Source organism: Vicugna pacos, chromosome 3, assembly GCF_048564905.1.
Source record: "Vicugna pacos chromosome 3, VicPac4, whole genome shotgun sequence".
Classification (NCBI taxonomy): domain Eukaryota; kingdom Metazoa; phylum Chordata; class Mammalia; order Artiodactyla; family Camelidae; genus Vicugna; species Vicugna pacos.
Window position 1 is genome coordinate 89,082,133 of NC_132989.1, and position 21,085 is coordinate 89,103,217.

The 21,085-nt window shown below is 34.5% G+C and overlaps 1 protein-coding gene and 1 long non-coding RNA gene across 2 annotated transcripts in view; one reads left to right on the forward strand and one right to left on the reverse strand.

Annotated features, from left to right (window-relative positions):
• Positions 1 to 21,085, forward strand: part of HCN1 (hyperpolarization activated cyclic nucleotide gated potassium channel 1) — a 320,367-nt gene that overhangs the window by 72,023 nt on the left and 227,259 nt on the right. The gene's annotated exons all lie outside the window — the stretch shown is intronic.
• Positions 14,101 to 19,010, reverse strand: LOC140689773 (uncharacterized). Its single transcript, XR_012064878.1, has 3 exons — positions 18,827 to 19,010; positions 16,651 to 16,879; positions 14,101 to 14,333 (listed from the first exon to the last, which is right to left on the reverse strand). It is a non-coding gene; the product is annotated as an uncharacterized lncRNA (long non-coding RNA).

Sequence of the window (21,085 nt, forward strand, 5' to 3'; positions counted from 1 at the left end):
AGACCCAATACATCTTTTAGTCACCATTTGTATACTTTACAGGTACATAAAATTACTTGAAATAATACTTTAAAAATGTCTTTAAAAACTTTTATTTTAGTTTGTCTGTTTCCCCAAATCATTTTGGAAAAATAACTTCAGTGTCTTAAATAAAATAACTATTGTATTTCAACCCATGTTACAAGTCAGCAACATAGGAGAATCATTTATAATCAGAACTGTGGAAGAAAGGAATGAGATCAGTACATCATAGTCATCCTCAGTCATTTATGTTATCAGAAGAGAGCCAGGACTCGGATATTAAGAACATAATAGATGACCCCCAGCCACTTATATTTGGCTTTAAAATGAGTTGAGAATCTTAAGAAACATTTACTTTTTAAATATTATCCTTAGACAAATATTAATATGGTTTTATTCCTGAAGTATATAACAAGTTATACCAAGGGGCTTTGGCTGAGAATTGTGTCACAGGCTAGAATGAGACAATGAGAATGCTTTCTATTGACTCTTCTCTATTCTAGAGTCTTGCCATTAAATGCTGCATTTTGTACCAATAGTAGCATGTCTATGTCTATGAAGTTGCCGTGTCTTTGCAAAAAAAAAACCTTTCTTTAGTTAAGGCACAAAACATATCCCAGTATTGTTTCCGGCTTTGGTTTATATTTGGAAGAAGATATCAAGTATCTAGAGTAAGTCATATGACCATGAACATAAAAGGTGCTTAAATTCCACTTGTCTTTATTTTTCCAAAAGATCACAACCTACCATATTAAGACACCTAGAATTTTCAAAAAGTGCTTAAATTGCAAGGATTTTTGTTAACCAATTAATGTAAATGTGCTTCTCTTTTTAAGTGCATGTGTTTATGTTTATATTATATTTATATTGTCTTGCTTAGGATGAAGGCAGCAAAAATGTGATTATAAGAAGTGATGTCTTTAAGCTCAGAAACATATAAATTAACATACAGGGAGATTAGCTTTGGAAAATTATAATCAAATTAACTAAGTTGACTTGAGGTTTTAGTTTTTTTCTCTGTGGTTTTGAAGCATATTCTACTCTCCACTTGTGAGTGTACAGTTTCCAACTAAAATAGCCAATGATGAATTTCCAAATTTGGATCGGCTACTAAACTCATTTACACATTTCTGATGGAAAGATTATACTTGGTAATTAGGTTCCAACAACAATCAACAAAACTTCACTTAATTTAAAATGCATAAGACAAATATGAAAATGCCACAGAAAATAAATAGTATACTTTTAAAAAATATACTTAAGAAATATATATTTACAAAATTCCATATATGTTATTCAGAGCACAGGAAGTTTAATGTCCATGTGTCGAGCTACTGTTAGATATCTGTAGATATGTTATTTAAGAAGATGAGAAGACCAAGGTGTGAAGTCTGGCTAACAATTCCTGGCCATGTGAAATTATAGAAGTTACTTAAAATCACCAGAGTTCCCTCACCCATAACCATCATAATATCTTTATAAGGAATAAGGTGAGATAATGTATTTATTTGAAAACTGTACAGACAAGCAGAAGCTAAGAGTTCAGTACCACCAAACCACTTTTACCAGGAACGTTAAAGGGACTTCTCTAAGCAGAAAAGAAAAGGCCACAATTGGAAATATGAAAATTACAAAAGGAAACATCTCATTTGTAAAGCCAAAGTTACTGTAAATGTAGTAAATCAACAATGTGTAAAGCTAATAGGAAGGTTAAAAGACAAAAGTTACAGCCTAACACCTCAGAAATACAGAGGATCAGAAAAGATTGCTATGAACAAATATACACCAGTAAAATGGACAATGTAGAAGAAGTGGATGAATTCCCAGAAATTTACAATCTCTGAAGACTGAACCAGGAAGAAATAGAAAATATGAACAGACCAGTTTCCAGTAATGAAATTGAATCAGTAATAAAGCAACACCCAACAAATTAAAATTGTGAAACTGGGATGTTAATTGTAGTTATATATGATGCACATGAATGTTTGTGTTTATCTACATTAAAAGAACATTATCTCATCCTGTTTATTTCTTTTATCTCCCGTTTATACTGAGATGCAATTGACATACAGCTCTGTATAAGTTATGTTATACCACATAATGACGTGCCATACCAGTATTGTGAAATGATTGCCACAACAAATTTAGTTAACGTTCATCTCCTCATATAGTTAATTCCCCCCAATTTTTTTTCCTTATGTTGAGAACTTTTAGGAGTTACTCCCTTAGCAACTTTCAAATATACCATACTGCAATGTTAATTAGAGTAATCTTACTCATTATATCCTCATACTTATTTATCTTATAACTGAAAGTTTGTACCTTTTGATCACCTTCATCCAGTTTCTCCACCTTCTAGCCCTTGTCCCACTACAGGTAACCACTGATCTGATCTCTTTGTGTGTTTTTTTAATTCCATCTATATGAGATCATATATTGTTTGTCTTTCTCTGTCTGAGCATTATATGAGCATAATGCTCTCAAAAATTTACTCATTTTATCACGAATGGTAGGATTTCCTTCTTTTTTAATGGCTAAATAGTATACACCAACACATACACATACTTAGGTTGTTTCCTTGTCTTGGCTATTGTAAATATTGCTGCAATGAACGTTGGGGTGCAGATATCACTTTGACACAGTAAATTTGTTTCTTTTTGATACATACTCAGAAATGGAATTACTGGATGCTATGGCATTTCTTTTTTCAATGTTTTGAGGAACTTCCATACTGTTTTCCATAGCAGCCATACCATTTTGCTTTTAGTACACAAATCCCAAATGTTGTAAATCATTCTAGGTTAAAGATTCTTTTGCATCTAAAGGGTTAACTTACATTAAAAAAATAATTTTGATTTTGTTTTAGAATAGCGTTGATAATTACTGCTTCCAACAAAGATCATGAATATTTTCTGTGTAAGTTACTATGAATAAAAGGACCAACAGAGACAATGTAAATACCTTGGTATTAATTAAATTTTACACATTCTCTGCAAAGATAATTATTAAGGATGGAATGAGGTAATTTGGAATATGTAATATGAGATTGAAATAACACAGAAAATTGAAAATCCAAAAACATATGGGAACAACTGAAATTCTAGCACAAGAATGATTATATGTATGAAATTTTACTGCTTTGGGTTTCTTGTCTGTTTTTGTCTCATTTAGTATTAATAGGGCCTCTGTTTAAGGAAGTAGCCAAAGAGGAAAAATCAGAAGAGAAAGAGGACTTATCTAATCAGTCCCTAAATAATTCAGAGATGATTAGATTTGAAAGACAATTTATCAATAGCAAGAAACCCTTAGGTAACCTTAAACCTCTGACCATTGTCGACCGAGAGAAGCAATCTGGTTCAGGTTTCCTCTTTTTCTTCTTTATCCGCTCTGGCAGCTCTTGTGGATGAACATCATGGCACACCCCCAGCATGAAAAATACAAGAGAACCCTAGTTTGTTTTAAGACATATGTGTTACAGATAGATCCCCTTTTTTTTCAGGAATGTTTTTCACTGATTTTATTAAAATGATAGATTTATATTTTCCTAGGAAACTGGGGTAGGATGGATGATCAGATTGTTACATGTAACATGAATAAATAAATGATGGAAATGCCTCATCTTATAGGGTGAAATTAAAATAAAGAGTTTCTTTCGATCTCCAAAGTAAGATACTGAGAGAGGGACATTTGGAAATGGCTGTTTGGGTTAATAGAGGAGTCCTAATTATCAGTGAAAAACAGAAGCCCGTTGCTACTGTCTTAGCTATAAGGAAAAAACTGGATCTGGGGTGCCATTAGTATGTTTTCCTTTACCTGCTCCAGTTGACAAGAATAAAACTGAGTCTAAACAGCTAAATTTTAAAAATGCATTAATCATTTTATCCTATTTTTATCACAATAATCATTTATTCCCACACTTGAATTTGGTTGGCTCATAAGACTGTAGATTATCTACAATACCCTGGATCATACTTGAGAATATTTCTATAAGAGTGCAAAACATACTAATTTGCTGGTGACTACTGAGTATAGTAAAAGTGGTTGTTTTTAATTTTACTGAAGAATTTTAAATTGAAATTAGATTACACCAAATAGTGGATTTCTCTATCCAGTATTATTTGTCTTTTTAAATAATTAACTACTTGAAAATAGCCATCGGGTATATTGCCAATTGAAAATAGCCTAAAATAAAAATACACATCCATCAGCATTTTATTTCTCTTTTGTTTTTCTGGAACATGCCCAGGGCATAAAGCTAAGTACCCTTTTGTCTTCTAAGGTCATTTTCATTTAGCCTTTTGAAAACAGAATGGGGCAAAGGTGATAATGATCAAGAGAAATGTTATTATATTTGTCACTGACTTTGGGTTGGAAACATGCACTCTGCATTCAGGGTTCATCAATTGGAAGATTGAGTTCATTCATACGAACCAAAAGAAATATAAGAAAAAGCGAAATAACATGATCTGATACAAATCAATAGACTGTAAATTATACACACTTAGGTCTCTGGGAACAAATATTTATTTGGATTACATCATAATATTTGGGATTATATAAAATGTAGTTATTTTTCAAAATGAGAATAAATGATTTAAATTTTAATAAATATGTGTTGATTCTAAGTATGACTGTTTTGTCCTTTATGCACTGGAAATGGAAATTATTATAATACACACAGCCTGCCTTCAAGAAGCTTACAGCCTACTGAGTCAGGAAATTAGAATAATATCTTTTACAGGTTAAAGGTATATTACTGGTACAGATAACAGTTGTCATTAAAGATTGGAAGTCACTGACAATCAAACATGATTTCCTGGAGGAGTTAGGGCTTGATGTAGTACTTGAAAATAAAAACATTATTTAAGTAAGAAGGAGGAGACTGAGAAAAATTAGTCAGGACACCAGAAATAATATAGTGACATTTAATTATCAAAAGACTAGTCAGTGTACTTGTGAAGTGACGGTGTTTGTTACTTTCATGTCAGAGTTTTTTAATCTGGAAACAGACTTCAGGTATAAACTCTGAAAAATGTGTTCCCAATAATTTCTATGTATGGGCAACAGAAATATTTATAGGAAGTACTTCAGGTCCATAATTTTTGCCAGCTCCATAAAGGTGTCTAACTCCCTTTAAAGGTTGAAGACCTCTGTTCTGTGTTCAGAGCTTTCTTCCATAGACAAGGACTTTTTCATAATCATTAATCTGCTTAAACTTGACTACGTTATTGCATATTTTATGCTAAAATAGTAAAGTTTTGACAAAGATGGTCTCCCTAGTCCACCAAATAACAAATTGAATTGTTAAAAGGAAGAATCTTATTTGAATATCACCGGTATGGCATAAAATACTGAAATAATACAATATATAAATTCTAAGATTATTTATGGTTCTTGTTTTTTATTAAAATAAGTAAGTTTGAAAAGGCAAATTAATCAAAATTTGTTATCAGGAATTTAATGGGTAGTACTTAAATTTCAGTGGCAAAACTAAGGTAACATAGTTCAAAATGCTCATTGTATTTTTTGATCATCTTTCACAAGTTATATTTTATTATCATTTAACAAGTCCAAAATGAAACCAGTTTTTTGAAGAAAAATACTTCTCTTTTAATTTGTTCTAGATAAAAATAGCCTTAAATAATGTTCCAGTTATACTTAATTTTACAGTAATTGTTTTATGGACACATACCTTTTATCTATACAGAAGTAATTTAGTTATTATAAAACAAAGTAGGTGTGCAATTTACAGAGTATTTTAAGATCCCTATTCATCTACTATTCTCTTTATTCTCCATTAAGTTGTTAAACTAATTATGGTATACAAAAGTATAAGTTAATATCTTAATTAGTGAAAATTATATCATTAAATCTAATAACATGAAAGCCTTAAGAAAAATGTTTTATCATAAGAAGTTTGGAGTTAGAACATACATTGGTTGATACATAGATATATGTGCGTGTATCACTGTATCTTCTTAAAACAGAGTTGAATAAAATTGAAATTGGTGTCCTTACAATATTAAATCTTTTATTTTTTATTAAAGTTATTTTATATTAAAGTTGATTTAATTAGATGTCTCTTCCTTGAATGTTTAATATAAATCCCCTTTAGCCTTCTGACTGAGATTTTTTTCTTGGAAATAATTTTTAGTAATGATTCAGTTTTCAAGTTGTTATTCAAATTTTCTGTTTCTACTTGGAATTACTTTTGGTCATTTGCATTGTTTTCTAAAATATGACTTGACTTAAGTTTTTAAACATGAGAGCATGTAGGTACTCATAAGTTATTTTATATAATCATTTTAATATGTTCTTCATCATATTATTTTTTCTTCCTGCTTTTTTTAGTTTTATTCTTCTGTTTATTTTCTGACATCTTAGCTTAGGTGCTTAGTTCATTAATTTTGTATATTCTTTTCCCTAATATATGCATTAAAGCATGCACACATGCAAACACACACAAACTTCTAAGTACCACTTTAGTACACCTGAGAAGTTTCATATGTAGACAATTTTCATTTATTGTTCATTCTACGTGTTATCTGGAGATATATATTATCTTCACTTTTTAGATTATTCATAGATTCATTCTAACAACGTGTTATTTCTCTTTTCGCAAATGTTTTATTTCAATTTTTTAAGAAAATTTACTGCCTCTTTCTAGTTGAGTTCTTTTTTCCCCTCATATCTTCCCCTTCCACCACTATATAGCTAATCACTTAATTGTTTTATCCTGTTTTATTCTAAACCCAGGCCTAGACAGATGGTCTCATCTTGTGAGATGGGTTTTATTCTGATTTATCTACTGGGAATGTGGCTCTTGTCCTGTGTTTTGAGATATTAGGGGATCCCTGATTCAACTTTGACCTGCTGAGGACCCCTGGACTTCCTCTCACCCCACTCACCTTTTCACTAAGTATGTACAGTCCCTTCAGACATACTCTACACTAGCAGAGTTTGGCTTCTTTCCTCAGGATGAATTCCAGAGCCTAAGTTTACATCGTGGAATCATATTTTCTTATTGTTCCTATCTTATAGTTACTTTTTTACATCAGAATATAGTTACTTTTTTACATCAGAATATAATTTATAATATGTAAGTTAGATTATATTCTTATACAATAACATAGCATGCTCTTTTCATTTTCAGTTGTTCTTGATAAGCCTTAAAATATAAAAAATTTGCGGTGTTAATGTTCTCTTTTTATTTTGATGAAAATATAACAGAAAGTATAGTAAAGCAAAACCAAGATTTGTATAGTTGCTGGGGCAGGCTAACTCCCTTTATTTATTTGCTCAATCCAACTGCAAAATAGTGTTGTTTGATAAATTGTAATTAAAGTAAATTACTGTTTAGATGCAGACTTTGGGTAATTTGCTGAATATAAAGCTATATAAAGCTATATCCCTCTTTGCCCATATTTGTGAATTAGGTATGGAATTCATTGCTGTTTTGATGTGTGTCTTTGGTTTCATTGTTATTGCTTTTACAATTGTTCTGTAAATATCTCATCTGAGAAGATTAGCCACTTACATTTACTTTCCAGTTCTTAATGTTAAAGCATTCATTTGCTTAAGTGTATCATTTTTAAAATTTTTGATATATTTAGCTTCTGTGAACACATGACATGCAATTTATTTCCCTTCATTATTAAGCCATTTTGAAGGGCCATTTATCAGACCACGGAACAGTAGCTAACAGATGTTCTGTCACCTATGTGTCTGGCTCCCTAATTTCTTACAAGGCCGCTGTTTATTGATAGGACCTCTTTAGTGTGTCAAAAGCACAGATTTTTTAAGAATGTTCCTAACTTGAAAGTTGAATAATGACATTACTAGCAGAATGGTTAAGAATGTGTGACTGCCAACCAGACTGCATGTGTTGGAATCTTGGCTCTGCTACCAGCTGGCTGTACCACCTAAGGTACGGGCAACTTGCTTATATCCTCTGGGTAGTGGCATCTACAAAATGGGAGCAAGAGTAAGACCTTCCTCTTCTGTTGTAATGAAGAAGAAGGAAAGAAGGAAGAAAGGAAGGAAGGAAGGGAGAAAAGGAGGGAGAAAGTTGATTAAACCACTTACAAAAGTATTGGCTGTTGGATTGTATATAACATCCTACTTATTTTTCCTTTGCTTCTGTGTATAAATCATATATTATATATATGATTTGGAATAAAAGCAAAAAAACCCCATGTATTATATAAAACTAATAAGGGCTTTTTCAAAGTGGTTGTACCTTTTATGTGCCTGTCAGCAATGTATGACAGTTTTGGTTGAATCACATCCTTGCCAACATTTTGCATTTTCAGTGTTTTAAAATTTTAACCATTCTAGTAGGTGTATAGAGGTTATTGCTAACTATTTTAATCATCACTTCACATTCTAGCCATTATTTTTCGTCCGTTTGTTTTGTTTCTTAAAGAAATTAAATGAGGAGATCAGAAAAAATTCCCAGTGTTCTGGATTTGGCTGATTACTTCTTCATGGTGTGATTTAACTTGTTTGCATGTCCTCTTCATTTCTTATAAACATTTCTGGGGCTTTTTTTGTGTGTATGTATATCTGTGTTTTTAACTGATATAATCTTACTTCTGCATGAAAGATTTATTGGTACGTTTCTTATAAGGAAGAGATATTGGTGATAAATTATTTCAGCTTTTGCATGTGTGAAAACCCTTTATTTTTTCTTTGCCTTTACAAGATATTTTAGTGGAATAAAGGACTCTAGGTTGACTGTTTTTCTTTCAGTTAAAAAAAATCACTCCACTTGAGTTTTGAATTCATTTCAATGCGGTTGTGAATGTTTCAGGGTTCATGGCTTATGAAGTTTTAAGTGGCTAAGTGATTCTCATTGAAAATTAAATTTTTGTATTGCATTAACTTGAAAAAAGGCAAAACATGCCTCAATTGTTTATATAATTGCTTTACTTTTTCCCTCAGTGTGTTGACTCATATCTATTCAGAAACAAAAATGAAGTGAATATTTAGTTAACTAAATTATCTTAGATACCAAAAAAGACCACACACAAAGCAATAAAAACCTAATATAATTGTAACTAACATATTTATGTCATAAAAGAAACTGGAATGCTTTTATATACATATATTTTTTAAACTGAGTTTACAATGTATCAGTTTCTGGTGTACAGCATAATGCTTCAGTCATACATGAACATGCATATATTCACTTTCATATTCTTTTTCACAATAAGTTACTATAAGATATTGAATATAGGTCCCTGTGCTATATAGTATGAACTTGTTGTTTATCTACTTTATAGATATTAGTTAGTATATGCAAATCTAGAACTCCCAGTTTATCCCTTCCCATCCTCTTCTCCAGTAACCATAAGTTTATTTTCTATGTCTGTGAGTCTGTTTCTGTTCTGTAAATAAGTTTGTTTGGCTTTTTTTTTTTAGATTCCATATGTAAGTGATATCATATGGTATTTTTCTTTCTCGTTCTGGCTTACTTCACTTAGAATGACAATCTCCAGGTCCATCCATGTTACTGCAAATGGCAGTATCTTACTAATTTTTATGGCTGAATAGTATTCCATGGTATAAATATTCCACAACTTCTTTACCCAGTCATCTGTCATTAATTCAAAAAGTTACATGCACCCTGATGTTCATAACATCACTATGAATAGCAACAGCATCACTATTTACAATAGCCAAGACATGGAAACAACCTAAATGGAATGCTTTTTAGAAAAGTACCTGCCATTCAGTTACCTCCTCTTTTTACAATGGCAAGTTTTCTCTCTATGTATCTAGAATCAAAAGTTGCCTCTGACACAAATGTTTTTTAGACTATTAGAGTTGGCATTGCTTGGTTTTCAACTATGGGATAGTTTTCAAACTTGTTGTAATAGAAAAACTACTATAAGGAAACTAGCTAATAGGAGGGAAATAGCTCCAAAATACTTGCTTGAATCGTCCAAAAAAGAAATCTTTTACCAAAACTAAGACGCAAAGAGCACACTAAGCTTAAACGTGAGTGGACAGGGAGCCTGTTTTTACATCATCAATGTGTAAAAAGTGACAGGTGCCTGGAACATAACAGTCTTTTAATAAAGATGAGATAGTAGAGGAAAATAATCACAGGTGAGTGTGGTGTCTGGGTGGAGGCGCAACATTTGCTTTCTCATCTTATTGCAGTTGGTGGTTGAACACATGCTACTGATACGAAGTATTAGCACAAAAAGAACTGAAATCAAAGAATCATCCACTGTAACACTGAAACTTCAGTCAAGGTAGGGTTATTACATACAAAAAGCCTACCTGTGCTGAAAGACAGCCTTTCCACCTTAAGAAAAATTAGTTATGTAAGAGTATTTTTAAAACTGCATATAGTTGAGATTCTATTTCACTGGACTCATTGCTGTCCCCAGACTAAGTAATATTGGCTGAGAGAGAGACAGAGAGAGAAATGATACTGCTCACTATGACTATGCTGTATCTGAAATCTTTTACTGGAATTATCCAGAAATGATGACATTAAATTTTTATTTTTGTATTGTCAGAATAGCTATTTAATGATCCATTTCTTCTTTGAATGTGTAGCAACAGTCCAAAAGTGATTTTGGAAAATGAAGGAAAAACTACTCAATGGCAAACGTAAAATTTTATTGCAGCAATCAAAAGGAAAACCAGAAACCGTTTCTTTTCTTTAAAAAGGCTTAGAGTTGTAGCTTCAAGCAGTAACTAGTTTGTCATACAAGTAGTCATATTTTAAAGCCCGTATTAGCAGTGTTTCAGTAGCCGGCTAGGTTTCCTTTTGCCTCCTGCTATCCCTTTGGGCATGGCCATCCATAATTGATTACTACTTTAATGTTATGCCTGGGAGTAGAGATTTTGTCGGCAAGGCTTTCCTCTATAAATCGCATACAAGAAGCCATATATCTGTTTTTCTCTCATAACAGATCCAAGTATTTAATGCTGTAGTTAGAATCCGTTTTAAATATTCTATATAGAGAGCATAAAATAATTATTATATTAAAAAGCTATCTGGAAGATATGTTGTCACCTACTTTCATCCAATATTCATCTGTAAGAAGCTAGATTACATCACGTTTTAAATGCCTTTCCAGGCCAAATTGTCTTGTTCATATTTATCATTGGACAGCATTTTACTTTTTTTTTTAACCTGCTTTATTCAGAAAAGTGCTGGAAACAAATTGGCAATTATTCTAGCGATTAGAATATCTATGATCCATATCAATCTTAATGTGTATGCTTGAAAAGATGTCTGAAAACAGAAAGAGAATGGTTGGAAAATTTATTTTTGGCAATACTGAAACAGGAAGTGGATTGAGAGTACATTAGGTGCTGTGACAGTAGGGATTTGAATTATCATCTATGATATTGTAGGGCCTGGGTCTCTGTCTTCCTAAACTACTAAATGGATAAGAAGCAGGAAACAATCTCCACTTACAATGACTTACGAAAAATAATTAGTCGAAATCCATCCAACCAGGTTTTTTGAATTCCACATTTTCTAACTACTTTGACTATTTCTCCCATTGAATTGGACAGATGTTTGATTGAATTAATTTGTTTGTGTTGCTATTATGTGGGCACAGATTGCCTCTAAACAATAGAAAAAGAAAAGAGCTTAAACACACATCTCCTTTCACTGATGGTTAATAATAATGGAAATGAAATCTGATCACAAAAATCCAAGCTTTTTTCGTGCTACTGTGCCAAAGCTGTGTGCACGTATATTTGCCAGAAATTTAATGAACAGTGAGAGAGTGCTTCTCAGACACTTGAATCTGAAGAGAGGATTACAAAGTTATAAATACATGTTCTATCTTAATCACAGTAGAAATAAAGAGAAACTCTGGCACTCTTTCCCCCGTCAGCAATCACAAGAGTATTCAATAAGAAGCAGCCAAATTTTAAAAATATTTTAGGTAAATGGAGAGTGAGGAAAACACATATATTAGTTCACTTGGGCTGCCCTACAAACTACCACGGACTGGGAGGCTTAAACAACAGAACTTTTTTTTTTCACAGTTCTGGAGTCTAGAAGTCCAAGGTCAAGGTATCAGCAGGTTTGGTCTCTTCTGAGGCTTCTCTCCCTGGCGTGCAGATGGCCACCTTGCTGCTAAGTTTCCTCACCTGTTCCTCCCTCCGCGTGTGCTTCCCTGACGTCGCTGTGTGTCCAAATTTCCTCTTCTTCTAGAAGGACACCAGTCCTATGAGATTACAGCCCACCCTGATGGCCTATTTTTAATTTAATTTAATCTTTTGAAAGACTTTATCTCCAAATACAATTACATTCTGAGATACTGGGGTTTAGGACTTTGACATCTGAATTTGGGGAGGACAGAATTCAACTTGTAATGGGACACCTCCCATTCTTTCTCACTTTCTACATGGAGAATGCAGATGCATTAACAGAATATATATGTAAAATGTTTTTTTCCCAATTTTAAACAAAAATATTAGGAGTAGTTTTAGAATCCCTAGATATTATGACTGATCAAATAACTGGAACTCTACAGGCAGTTTTAAAGGATTGTGAGCTCTCTAACAGATATCACGAAATCCATGTGCAGAAGATCATCTGCTTTACTCATAGAAACATATTTTAGGCTCTCACTCAGATCTGATTTATTTTTAATTTATACATATTTGTAACAGAAACGATAATCTGGTTTCCTGGAATTGTAACATTAGAAAAGGATTAGGATTAGAAGGAAAGTTGATTTTAGTTGTCATCTCTCAGCTGCTGATTTTATAAGTGAGAAACCCTGGCCCGAAGGTCGGTGGCAGAATCCACACTAAAACCTGCCATACTGGCTGCATATCCAGAGCTCTCAGAGTTGCTGCTTGCGACTTGAGATCAGATTCCAGCACCTGAGGTTCTGGAAGCTATTCCTTATTGGAAAAGGCTGCTGAGATTACCTACCTATAGTGGAGCAAAAAACTTCACTAGTTTTTGTTGTTTGTTTCCAAACCATAGGAGGAAAATTTACTCAATAAATCAGATGCCACCGAGATACATGACAAAGGCCAGACATGCTCACCCACTCACTACCCAAGGTGGTCTAATCAACGTGGGTCCTTCCCTACGGTCTAATTTTTAGAAGCCTTATTCATTTTTAGCACTTTATGATAGTTGGCCAGAGATGAGAAAGACATAAATAGGAAAAAAAAATCTCTTTTGTCCAACTCTGTACCCATCTCCCATAGCCTTTATGATTTCAGTCTTATTTACTAATAACAGGACAGAAGTGAAGTACTTCAACTTCGCTTTTTAGACTTTTCCTGTCTTACTTCCCAGGGTTCTCTTTTCACAGACAAAAATTTGGGCTATTTAAAGTCTGCTTAAACACCGCTTTTCCAGGAAGTGTTTCCTAACTTCTCTAACCCACAGAGCTCTCTTTTCTGCAATCCAAAGTAATACCCACTGGCTGGAACCCTCATTGGCATTTATCTTGGGAGGTGTGTGACTTTTTTCTTAAATGTCTTGCAAGCCTCTTGGCAGCGGAAGATCTGTTCAATATCCCTCCGGACTTGCTGGTTCCCAGGTCAGGAACTGCCAACAAAGTGCATTCTGTCCCCTCCAACTGTTTCCGGTCTGATAGCCCAAAGTGAGATGCTGTTAAGACCTCTCCTTCCATGTGAGCTGGCCTGTAGGTTTCTGGTGGGGTCTCCTGATGGGTGGTATCATTTCTTAGTACAATTTTACACGGAAAAGAATGTTTTCAGGGGCTCTGAAGTTCTTATAGATACTAAAATATTTCATTACAAATGAGAATTCCAATGATCCTACATTAGTTATTAAATACCAGAAAAGTACTATGATTTGAAGAACATGAGTAATTTAACACATTTGGATCTAGAGTATATAGATTTCTGGGAAAAGAGGGAGGAGGGAGTAGGAAAAATATTTTTGATTCAGTTAATCAAAAATTTTGCTTTGAACTCACCTGTTTCTTATTGCTGTTCTACTGATGTTACTGAGAGAAAGACTCACACACACACACACACACACACACACAGAGGAGTAGGGGGAGAGAGAGAAAAGGAGAGAGAAGGAGTGCACAGTGGGAAATTCTGCTTATAACTGTAACTGTTTATATAGAGCAAATCAAGGTAGTGACTTAATCTGTTCTTGTTATAAAATGACATGGCCACACATCTAAACAAATTACGGTAACTACCCTTGCTAGTTTGAAGATGCCTCTTGGCTTTATCCTCCTGAAGCCAGGAGGTGGTGAGTTATGAGCAGGCCTGGACAAATAGTAATGATCTAATTATCATTTCTTATAGGCTCATTATCTCCGTGTGCCCTAAATGAGAGAGAAAAGAAAGTTCCATGTCATTTCCATGTCCCATGTTTCATCGTCTCATGTTTGTTTTAGTGAAATCGCACAGAAAATAAAAAGGTTTTAAAAAAATAGAAAATAATACTGTGCAACCTGCCCACAGAGACTACTTAGCCAGTGACACAGCCAGTTACCCTCATGGCAACCATCACCAGAGTCCGAAACATCACAGAAAATTTTTTTCCCAACAGTGATAAAAAGCAGCTCACTGACTATGATTTTTAAGAACTATCAGATATTAATACCAAAGGAACATTAAACTGTTCTAAACCCCAAACATGATGTCTTTTGTTGTCTTTTTTCTTTTTTGATGTAACTTCTGCAGTTTTTATCTGAAGTCCCTTAGAAGGAACTTTCTCTTTTAAGATAAACAAGCAAATCATTAACAGTCAAGCAGATAAAAGTACTATTTGCTTTGAAGGACATTTTAAGCACCTTTTTGTTTTCTAGCTCTTTTTTGTCTCCTTTTAGATAATCTTCTAATTTTATTTTGGATGATGCAAAAGTTCCAGAGCTACTCTAATTTAGTTTATCCAGTCAGCAACTTTCTCTTCAGAATATAATTCTAATGCAAATTATGGATTCTTCTCCCTGAAAAAAAAATGTGCATAACAGAGCATAGAACTGTGCACATAATTTTATGACTCACGGGAGACTTCAACCCCCTCCGGGGGTCCTTGTTTAAAGACTATCATGAAGTGGCCATTGACAGGGAGAAAACACAGCTTCACCAGCTGGTCCATGTTCTCATCCCCTGTTCTGAAAAAGCAGCAGCTGGAGTTTTGCTGTTTGCCATTCATGTGTTTCATGTCACTCTCCACGTGTACTGCTGACCCATGTATGTTTGTGTACATAAACTATTTATTCCTCGATACTCCAGTTTGTCAGCTTAATTTTTCTTCAATGGAGAGTCAAGCTGAATGAGTTATTTATAGATTGCAGTCTTTGTGTTGCCTCTGTGTACAGTTCCTATGATATGGCAATTTAGAATAGCTAATGATTTTGACCACCTGCGATGAGCAAGGCTCTGTTCATGCACTGCCTTATTTAATCTTCAGTAACCTGAATGAGGCAAATGCCATCATATCCACAAGACACTGAGGAACAGAATGTCTTTTGGTTGTTTGGTTATTGTTTGTTTCATATAGAATCAAATAAATACTGTAAAACCATATATCTTAACAAGTATAGAGCCAAAATAAGATGCTGGACTCAAGAATTTCAAAGTCTATGCTAATTTCTCTAAGTTGTACTTTAAACATATCTCAACTCAGAAGCAGAGTGAAGTAACCAGGTTTGGGAACACAGTTCCTGGAGGGTTGACTTTCTCCTTGTGCATCACTGGTCCTGGCAGCTTGGATGTTAGAAGGCTTTTGGCTTTTAGCTTTTACAAGTTTGCATGTACATGCACTTCAATGCCTGTTCATCTCTTACTTTACAACACAAAATCTCCTTTTCCTCCCTATTGCCTGGCTTATCATTTGCATTTCTCTCACTAGGTAAATTCATTCCACACTCACCATGTCCCCTATAGAGACTCCCACATATATATCTCACCCCCAGCTCTGCCCTGAACTCCAGTTCCAGATTACTCTTAGTTTTAAGTTAGACATAGCACAGACCAGAATTTCCAGATAACTTCCCTTCCCATTTCTAATTCCATTCTCTATACACACACTAATGTAACTTCTGTCTTTTCAACATTATCCAACTGAGAGAGGGTAGCAGGGGGAGGTTATTTGGGGGTGAGAGAGATGATGAATTTGGTTAATGTAAGGAGACATCTCTAACATGCAGCTGGAGTGAAGAGCTCAGTGCTGTATAGACAGAGCTGTAATTTGGAGAAATAGAGAATCTATGCGTGGAACATGTGTCTATATTTTATTTCTTCCTTCTTTTCTTTTTCTTTTTCTTTTCTCTTCTTTCCCTTTTCTTTTCTTCCTTCCTTTCCTTTTATTTCTCTTTCTTTCTTCCTTTCTTCCTTTCTTCCTTTCTTCCTTTCTTCCTTTCTTCCTTTCTTTCTTTCTTTCTTTCTTTCTTTCTTTCTTTCTTTCTTTCTTTCTTTCTTTCTTTCTTTCTTTCTTTCTTTCTTTCTTTCTTTCTTTCTTTCTTTCTTCCCTTCCTTCCTTCCTTCCTTTCTTTCTTTTTTTCTTTTTCTCTCTCTCTCTCTCTTTCTCTTTCTTTCTCTGGAAGACTCCCTCCCAGTGTTGCTAATGATGAGGTTTAATTGCTTAAAAGTCAAGTAATGCTACTGCAAGAATTTGCCTTGGCAATTATTTACCTAATGATTTAACTTTTCATTTGAGGAAACTAGGACCCAGAAAAGTTAGGCAACAACGGTCCACATTTCAAGCTGGGACTATTTTCCAGGGCTTCTCATGTTCAGTAAACGAGTCAGGAATGCCTCGGTGCGCTGGCTCCACTAGAATGTCTCTTCTCTGTGACTGATTCAGTAAAACTGATACCTCTTCTTTCATCTCAAAGAGAGGATGCCAGAGGCAGCAATTTACCTGAATTTAAAATAACAGAATCATTGTATCATGATACCTTGGCCACCTCAAAGCAAAGAAGATGCACCATCATCAAACAGCAGAGGAAATATCTTTTTCCTCTGAGTCTTGGGACTCTGAGGCACTTGGGGAGAGAGGCATGATAGCACTTTGATTTCACTAAGGGAAACCATTTAGTAAGTTGACACTGAATACTTTCAGAGTTCCCTAAGAAGTCTGCAAGTGTTAATATACCTCCTAAAATGTCGGCCCAGCCCCAGGGCAGAACAAAGATACTCTCAATTTAGAGAATATTAGGGAACAATAATAACAAATATCAATATCCTCTTGTACCCTTTTAGAGAGCCCAGAACACATTTGTTTTGCTTCTCTGAATCTTTGTGTTGGCAGTAGCAAGGTTAAATGAGGTTTCTTGCCTGTCTGTTAAACATGTGGGTATTCCCATTGGAACTCTGCCTGGGTGTCATAGAGATTTACCAGTTTTACTGTCTTGCTAAATATGGCTGGCTGTCAGGGGTAAGTAAGGTTACCGATAGAAAACTGACCTTGTAGTTGCTAATATGAACACAGCACGTTGTGTCCCATGTGTCATATATGTGAGTGTGTATGAGTGTGTATATCTATGTCCTTGTCAATCCGGCTGTCTCTACTGATGTCTCTATGCGTGTGTCTTTCGGCGTGTGTGTGTCTTTTGGCGTGTGTGTGTCTGTGTGTGTTTAAGGGCTAATAAAGCCATCATTCTAAAAATAAGAAAAATACTAATAGAATACTAGTTAGAAATTAGAATACTAATAGAAGAAAAATATTTCTTTGATGATCCAAAGGATTTGAGAGGAAAATCTGTTTTTCAAATTAGTATTCTCTTCTGAAAATTAAACAATGTGATTTTATTAAACAATAGTTTAAAAATAAAAGCATTAGGGTATTTTAAAACACATTTTATTTTCTTAAAATTTCCAAGATGGAAATAGTTTGACCCATGACTTTTTTTTTTAAGAAGTAACCTGAATTTTCTGACAATGCCTTAATGAAGGTATCTAGAGAAAGAAGAAAACAACTTCTCCTTGTTAAACAAGTCTCAATTCTCAGTGATCCTTCTCTGGCACTTACATTGAAGTGGACACTACTTAGGGTGGTTTGTAAAGTCTTATTCTATGACATTGTTTATGCAAGTACAGATCCCTCTAAAGCATTAAAATAATTAATTGCTTGCATTTGAATAGTTATACTAAAACTATGTAACTACATTTCTTTAAACACATTTATATGTACTGAGTGACATACAAGGAAATAAAAAAAACTAAAAAAATAGTCCATTTCAGGAAGAGAAAACTTCCTAAGCAAAATCAAACTTTTTGATCTAGAAAATATGATATAATAGAATAAAATTTATTAAAGCCATTGAAATGTGTAAAAAGAATACATGGATAATTGAAAACCAACAGCTACTTGAAATCCTCTATTTTTTATTTTTTCTCTAAGATATTTTTGGCTCCTATGAAAAATGAAAGATTAGGCTAATATTCTAAGTCACTCAAATAGTGACTTCAACTGATGTTCCATGATCAGTCTTATTGGTGAAATATCTTCAATTATTTACATCTCTAATTAAGGATTCCTTCCTTCTCCTTTTATTTTCTTTATAAATCCTAAATACTTTAAGATCTTAAATATTTAAAAATATTTGGGTCCTTGTTTCCAATATACTATTTTACTTAATATGACGGGGAATTTGACTAATACATTTCATGGGGATGAACTTTTAAACAAAATAATGTGAAAAAAAGATTAGAAATTGACTATCAATAAACAATTCTGTTAGTCACAATCTACCTGGAACTATAGAAATTTTAGAACTTGAAAAGGTACACACGTATAATAAATTTTCTTCATTTAAACACGAAAATTGAAGGAGGAAAATATTTATAAATGGAATAATTACTGTACCTTTCCAACTGGTGTTTTCTCTCTGATGATTGATATTATTTTCTAAGTAGACTAGGCAGTGTTCACAGTCAAGGACAAAGTCACTGCAGGGTGTCAAAGATGTGGCCAGTGTACCCATGAACCTGCAAATTTTTAGATCATGGGGCTCCCTGCTTAGACAACTTGTCCAGTGTCAACTGATTAAAGAAGCTTAACTATTAAGGGATTCCTTTTCCTAATTAACTGTTGACACTTGCAACCATTGGATACATAAGAATTATCAAATAGAATGCCAGAATCTGTTGAAATATTACTACTGCCCATAAGAAATACATGTTCCCATTCACCTGGAGGTAACAAACCCTCTGAAGCTTATAACTTCCTGTTCTACCATCTCTTCCTTGCTAACCTAAATAAAGAGGTAAACTGAAGCAAGCTCAAATTAGCAGAAATTGAGTTTATTTGGAAATTGCAAGTCAGGAAATGAATGCTGTGCAAGCTACAGGCAAATCCGTTGAAGGTTTATTTATGGGTAAGGAGGGCAAAGAGGAGGACGTCCAGCCAGAGTCCAAGCAGTAAATTCACTGGCTTGAGGATGGGGAGAGATTCTTGGAGGATGTTCATTGGTCAGGAGGTGCTTCTGTCTTCTGTACATCAGACTTTTCTGGGAAATTAATCTCTCAGTTCTTCAGTTTCGTTCTTCTGAGGGCACAGGCATGAGATTCTCCATTTCATATCCTCCGGCTCCATTTTAGGTTGAAATCCTTTCACATCCTCATTCGCTTGGGGATCACTGCTTATCATTTTGTCCACAACCGACCAGCATGCAGATGTTCCAGTGTCTGTACCTCTTCCCTGACAGTGACCTCAGCACTGTGTCATCTCTCCACACGCATGGCCATTTTATCACCCCACAGCCTTACACCAGCACTGATCCCTACCAACGTCTCCTGCCACACTTGTTTTCATTAACCTTAGTCTTTTCTCTGTTCAAGACCTGAGACTTGTTATCCTATTTATCCAGCCAGTTTTCCACCACCGTAACATATTTGTTTCTTCCTTACTACTCCAGACCCTACAACTGGTATTTTAATTACAGCCTCCTCATCTCCTTAGTCCCAGTGCCCTCTCTTTTTCACATACTCAGCTCAAGCAGTTTCTTAGGCTGAAAACAGCTCCTGAAGCTGATTCTTACATTTCTCACAGGTAGTGCTCACACTGGAAGGAGAGGAGTCTGTCTAAGATGAGCCTTCCTATTTGTTCTCTTTTATCTTTTCTAGAACTTTATTCAGCTCTCTGATTCATAGAAACTCTCCCTCTGAGCTGCTGCTACCTTTACCTCCACACAAGGGTGATTTTTTTTCTGCTTTAAACAAAGCAAACAAAACAACATCAACAATCCCTTCTCTTTGCACACAAACTGTCCTTCCAGCTGTTGCCATATCTCACTGTTACAACCAAAGTATTTTCATCGACGTGAGATAAGTGAGATAAATCATGGCAGAACTCAGGAAGCTCAGCAAATGGTAAACGCTCAGGGTAATGTCACCCCTGGTTTACACCATTTTATTTGTTACTATTAGCAATAATGGAGAAAAGACGGGTTTTTGGATGCAGAGAGGTATAAAGGCTTAACCTAGCTTCCCAGCCGGTCAGTGAGGTCTTCCTGGAGGGAGTGACCCCTGACTTGAATCTGTACGGATAAGTCAAAAGATAAAAAGGCTTGGAAAGAGAAGCCTGAGCCTTTTCTTATTATCTTAATGACTGATGGGGGTAGGGGAGGGGGTACTGGTGCTTAGAGGACTCGGCTGAGTTTCTAGCCATCCTGCAACTTGTCAGGTAATGCTGCGCAACTGAAGACTATTCTGCAGTTAACATGCACGGCAGTTTTCGATAAAGGAATTTCTCTGCAGATCAAGAAAAAATGACATAAAATTTTGGTTTGGCACTTTAATCAAGTAGTGTTCAATATCACACAAAACCACTCCCCTACTCAGTATCTGAGAGGCAACAGATCTGACTCAGTCTGCAGGTACATTCGTGGTGATTCTACCTGTAGGGCAAACATGTAACTACTTCATCCTGTCTTCTGGTGCAGCCTTGTCTGCACTTAATTATTTCATGATTCTTATTTTCTTGTCATTTATCCTATGTATTACCTATAGAGGATTATATATTTTAAAAATGTATATATATGGGTAGGCTATATACTGGATTCCTTTATTAATTCCTTTAATTAATAAAATGGTGCTAATATTTCCTACAAATAGAGGCATTGAT